Raw genomic sequence first — 6,000 nt, forward strand, 5'->3', positions numbered from 1 at the left:
AGTAGGATGCCCCGAATTTTTGAACGTTTAGGGGGGGACATTTTTACCAGACAGCCCACATTTTGCCATCTTTTCCTGCCTCGCACATTTTTTTTAAGGAATACTTGGCCAGTGACCCCCCACCAACCCCCTTGGGCATGTTGGTAGGGTGTATGACTGCCTCACAGGAGACCCGGAGTGGCTGATCTAAGGTTGGAATCTTTCGAGCCTTGTCCCAACATAAAGAGGCTCTGGGTCTCACCCAGCCTGAAATCAATGGGTACCTGTTGTCTAGCTAGATATCCTTGATGGAAAATAGGCTTACGTAGGCATGTTTCGTGGGAATATTTAGACAACAGTGAAGCCAACCACACGAAGATTCACAGGAGATTTTTCAGGCAAAGTTGAAGTGGAGTGTACAAAATTCCCATGTGTAAAATTGATATGAAAATTAATATGAAACATTGATACTGCAATTGCTTATACTCGAGGAGTTCCAATTAGTCAAGTGTCAAACAGATATACAGTAACCCCCCTAAGTTACGTAGTAATGCATTCGGTAAACCTTTACATAAGTCAAATTTGCAAATTGCTTAAGTGTAACTTCATAAGAAACTGCAATATTATATATATATAATATATATATGTGTGTGTATGTATGTATATTATTTACACAGTATTCTTTTATAAATGAAACATCATGCAGCAGTATTTACTCGGATAAAAATTATAAAAGTATGAAAAATATATAAAATAATAATATAAAAACACACTGAAATAACTCTTTTCAAATAAAAAAAATTCTTGTGACAGCTACATACAGTTATTATGTATAGATCCACCAACCCATCTCAAACCCTGGCGCTGGAGCAGTAGCGCTAGTGGTGCTAGTTAAAGTTACAGGGAAGCCTGTAGTTCACATACTTTGCAAAGTTTCAGAAAGCTTGGTGGATCTATAACTGTGAATTTACATAAGTCGGGGAGGGGGTTTACTGTAATTGGGACCAATAAATTAATAATACAATGCTAACGACTTCCCACCTCTAACTTTATATTGGGACTATACTTAGAAGTATTATGCAAGGAGATTCCCAAAAGTCTCTCAGGAACCAATATTTATATTGGGTTAAATACATACATGTGCTAATTATCTATCTTGTATTGGGAAGAAAAAAGGGTAAAATAGATCAACTCGCCCCATGACACTGTTGTATTCTCCTACCACACCTGGCATTTGGATGGAGATTTTCTTAGTGTGAGCACGGCTAAAACGCTGACAGGAACGTATTCATTTTACTCCCTCACTGTGGGAATTTGTGGCTACAGTTACCTGGCTATTATCATGCCACCTTATCAATGTAATATTGCTGTTACTGTCTTCCAGGGCATGGTGAGAACCTCGTGGTTTATCTTTTAAGTCTTTAAGCGGAGCCTTTTGCACACGATCCTTCCTGATTGTACCAATGCAGTTGATTTTATGGTCAGAGAATGCTGAGAAGTTGAAATGAGTTGAGAAAGTTGTCCACGTACAGTGTGCTCTCTTGTGGGAGGAAACCAACACAGAAATGTTCTGTAACAGAGGCTCCCAAAGTCTTCCCCTGTTCTTTCTGACCTTTTCCAGCATAGGGCTCAAATTTGATGAGATATCCAGAGGACGATGCTAAGCACCATAATTTAAATCCATACCTTATGGGCTTCCCTTGTATGAACTGTTTCATAAAGTGGCGTTCGTAGTAAGGTTCCATCGCCTCAACCAGAGAAAAATCCATCCCAAGAGGTGCAATCGGTTCTCGGAATTTTGCATTTAAGTGTGCGATGAGAGGTCGAACCTTATACACTTTATCAGCTTTATCTATTTGTGAATTGTCATTCAAATGGAAGAAACGATGAATTTGCCTAAATGAATTTCTAGGCATAGCACCAGGGCATTGTTTGTATCAGGACGTGTTTCCCAGTACATACGATGCATAACCTTACAATATCCTGGCAAAAGCAAAGGATGAATTCCAGCTCATCAGCGCCCAGAACGTCATTTAGAAGTTCATCTTCCTCATCCAATTCGGCGAGAATGTTGATGATGGCCTCTTCTTCTAGAGGCAAGTTCGACCTAAAATAGCAAATATTTTCATATGTAAGACAACCTGATTTTTTCTTATAATTGTAAAAATTCTTCACAGAAAACATACTAATAAAACTATATTTTATCCATTACAAGAAAGTAGGAAAGAAGTACACCTGCACTTGAAACATTGTCATGTAAAAATGAAGCATAAATCTTCTTTGTTTCATCCTTCGATGGATTTCATTGAAATTTTCTTGTAGAAGAGTAGATATCAGCAAAACATAACAGAGAGTAAATACAAAGAACAAACGATTATTTGCTGATTTACATTACATCTGTTTTGCTGTGTGTAAAGCTCGTTTTGTGCCGAAAATGTTCTTGTACAGCTCACCGCTCACGAGAAGATCCCCAAACGAGGGGTGACGGGGAGCGAGTGTGAAGGAAAGGGTCGGTCCATTTGCAGATTTTAGGAGTACCAGAAAACCTTCCGCTGCGGCTTTTCGAAGTGCGTGGGAGTTGTTTTGCGTCAATCACGCAGAGCGTGTGTCCGCAGCAACAGTTTGCTGCTTTTCTTTCAGTGGCCAGAATACTTTTGTATTGCTTATCCTGTGCATTATTTAGACTGCATTTCAAATAATTTTAAAAGAATATACGGCAACGACTTTAGGGTTACCACATGACAAACTTTAAAAATGAAGGCATTTTTAGATTGCAAAATGTTGTTAACTTTAGACCAAGACTCACGTTTTGTGCTTACTGGTGTTTTGGTGGGCTTATAGATCACACACCCCTGTAAAATAATTTTACACCGTTTCCGTAACTAATAATAGGCCTTATTGTAGGCAAATGTCTGAATATTCTAATATTTATTCACTATGCTCCTAATATTATACGGTTGTGAAGCTTGGTCTCTTACTTTAAAAGAATAACATAAATTGACATTCTGCCTCGGTTTTTTTTCTTCCAGGCCTAAAGTCAGGAAACCGTTTTTGTAAGACGTCACTAAAAACACATTTGCATTTTGGTATGGCTCAGATCGCTGATCGACAGAATTTCATTTCTCCACTGCCATGTAACAACTAAGAGTATGGCAGTTAAAAAATACTGTTTATTTCTGAATTCTGTCATGAAACTCAAATCAAAGTAAGCTGCGGCGAATTGCATATTCTTATCTATTGTCAGAAACTTGCTGCTCACCAAGAGCCGTGATAAATGCACAAATGCTTTCAAATCAAAACCTCACGCGGCGCGGCGGTGACAACAGAAGAGACGCAAAGGTCCAACAATTTTTCTTTGTTGCAAGAAAAGTTTATTTTCTTTGCGCTTGCAACTGAGAGTGTTGTATTTCTTTACTTTGAAATTGAAAACGGAAACAATATTAACAATTGTTTACGAATAACATTTTGTTACTAATCTTGAAGTTAAGCAGTTGTCTACTCCCCAAATAATCAGATATTTCCAAATTTTCCTAAAAACCCACCTGTAGCATTTTTAGTACCCGAAAAACAGGATTTGTCCGGGTAAAAGAGAACTTCTGGTAACCCTAAACGACTTGCATCGGTGCACCGGTTACAGCGAGCCCACACGTGTTTTTCACTCAGGGTGCACACCCCCCGATCATGCCCCCGACCCTAATAGTAGAGTCGCCTGCTGCTACGTCACTTCACTTCCGTCAGGGATCTTCTCCTGAGCGGTCAGCTGTATTTGGCCAACGTATGAAATTTCATACAAGTTTGCTCACATTTTATGTAACGCAAAATGAATCGAAGCAACAACTAAAGGAACAAGCATGCTCATAACAATATATTATTTATAACAGTGAACTACTACGGCTACCATTGTAAGTACAAAATACAATATAACTTATTGCTCAGTCATTGTTGAGCAAATAAAATCTTCACCTAACTTTCGAGAACTCCATTGACGAACTGGATCGATAAATCCTTCAACGTGCATTTCTACTGCACAGCTGCATCCATTATCGACAATAATGCCAACCTTCAAACTTCAAAGAAAGTTTAGAGAAGCTGGTTCTGCTTTTGTATCACACAATGCTCAGCGTATGAAATATCGTATGCTGGCCATTAATGGGTTAAACCAATATCAATGAAAAATACAAAAAATGGCTCAATTGCCATGAACGCACGTTTATTGCAGTCCAACATTATTTATTCACATCCTCGTAGACACACCTTTCTTGCCTTTTTCGCCGAAAATTCATCTACTATATCATCGAAGTCCAATTCACGAAGAATTTTAATTAAATATTTTTGGGTGCGTCAGCACTGAGGCTACGTATTTTGCACCCGTCACACTATACGGGATCCAGCCCCTTATCACAACAAAAATAAAAGTGAGTCTGAAAACTAAAATTTCCTTACTTGGTTAAAAGCTGAGGCCAAAAAGGGCACTCAGCACAAATAAGGTCAACATAGTCATGTGGCCAGTCGCCAGAGCTTCGTTAGTCTGTAGTCCAGGGTGCACTACGTGGAAGGAGCACCCCAAATTCACGAAGAAGTTCATGTTCAATGCTTAATAAACAAAGATTGGATAAGCGATCCTGTCCCATGGCAGCACAAAGCCTGTTTTTAACTAATTTTCATTTTTGATGTTATTAACGAAAGAAAGTTATGTACTTCATAGGATCATTTATTATCTTAATCGTATCTGAGAATTGATTGTGGGAATAAGTGTGCCTTTTCCACACCACAGCCAAATCAATCCTTGGCATAAAGTATACTGAGCTTCAGATATGTACAAACAGATCCATTTGGATTGGATTGATTTGGTGTTTTAAGTCCACTTTATGCACAGTAAGGCTAATCGGGACTGGACCTACAGTTTTAGTGGGATACAAACCACTATGTGGCTCCACCGGGATTCGAACCCGGGACCCCTTGATTACAAGGCGACGACGCTACCACTGCACCATCGGGGAGGCCCTACAAGCAGATCGACTGAGAGCTGTGCTACAATTGGATCCAGAAGAGTGTAGACATACGACAATATTCAAGTTTTTTTATTTTTAAAATACAACTTCTTATGTAATTTTCATAAGCATAGCCAGCTGGTTAAAGATTTTTTTGGTGGAGGCCCTTCACAGCTTCCTTTTGGTGGGAGCCCCAGGGCAATTGTCCCAGTTGCCCATAGGCATGGACGTCCGCATGATTTTTTCCAGGGAGGGGAAGGATTGTATTTTGTCCGGGGGGGGGGCAAAAAGCCACATTTTCCCCAATAATAATGTTGTTCCCTCAAAAAGCATTGCCTAAATTTCAATTTATCATGTTCGTTCATTAATTAACACATATTATTGTGGCTGAAATGAAATTATATGTGTGAAATATATAATTTTTAGTTGACTTTCATTTTCCAGGGGGGGGCACGGCTCCCCGTTGCCCCCTCTTCCGGACGCCCATGCCCATAGGTTAATCCGGCCCTGTCCGTGACTGTACAACCACACATGAAGCCGCAGATGTGGAATATGAAAAGCAAAATAAAAAACTAAGAAAGTAGCTACAGAACGTTGGTATTGATATGTTCAATTCACAAACAAGACAGTGGTGCCAACTTTTGAAAAACATTGGGTGGGCTGAACTCAGAGATTTGTTGTATAAATTGTACAACAAATCACACATGTCATAGGTCCTTTTCCTCCATTATTTTCGAAATAACAATATTACACCGACAAGTATGAAATTGGAGATCTTTTAAAATATTATATACAGTAATTAAGTTAGGATAATTCTTTAAGTGCTTAGTTATGAAACTATTTGTTAAGTGTACTTTATTCCTAAAATACTGGGTATCCGAGTTAAAAGTAGTTCGGCTCAAAGACATTTGTCTATGGGCCAAGTGACGACTTTATTCCACCAGTAAAATGGAATAGTCCATTGTAACGTGAACCGTGGTAGGTACTCAAGGTCTTCAGTACACACACTTCATTCTTTTCATGATCCTTG

This window comes from Lepisma saccharinum, chromosome 15, assembly GCF_977018435.1.
Source record: "Lepisma saccharinum chromosome 15, izLepSacc3.1, whole genome shotgun sequence".
Lineage (NCBI taxonomy): Eukaryota > Metazoa > Arthropoda > Insecta > Zygentoma > Lepismatidae > Lepisma > Lepisma saccharinum.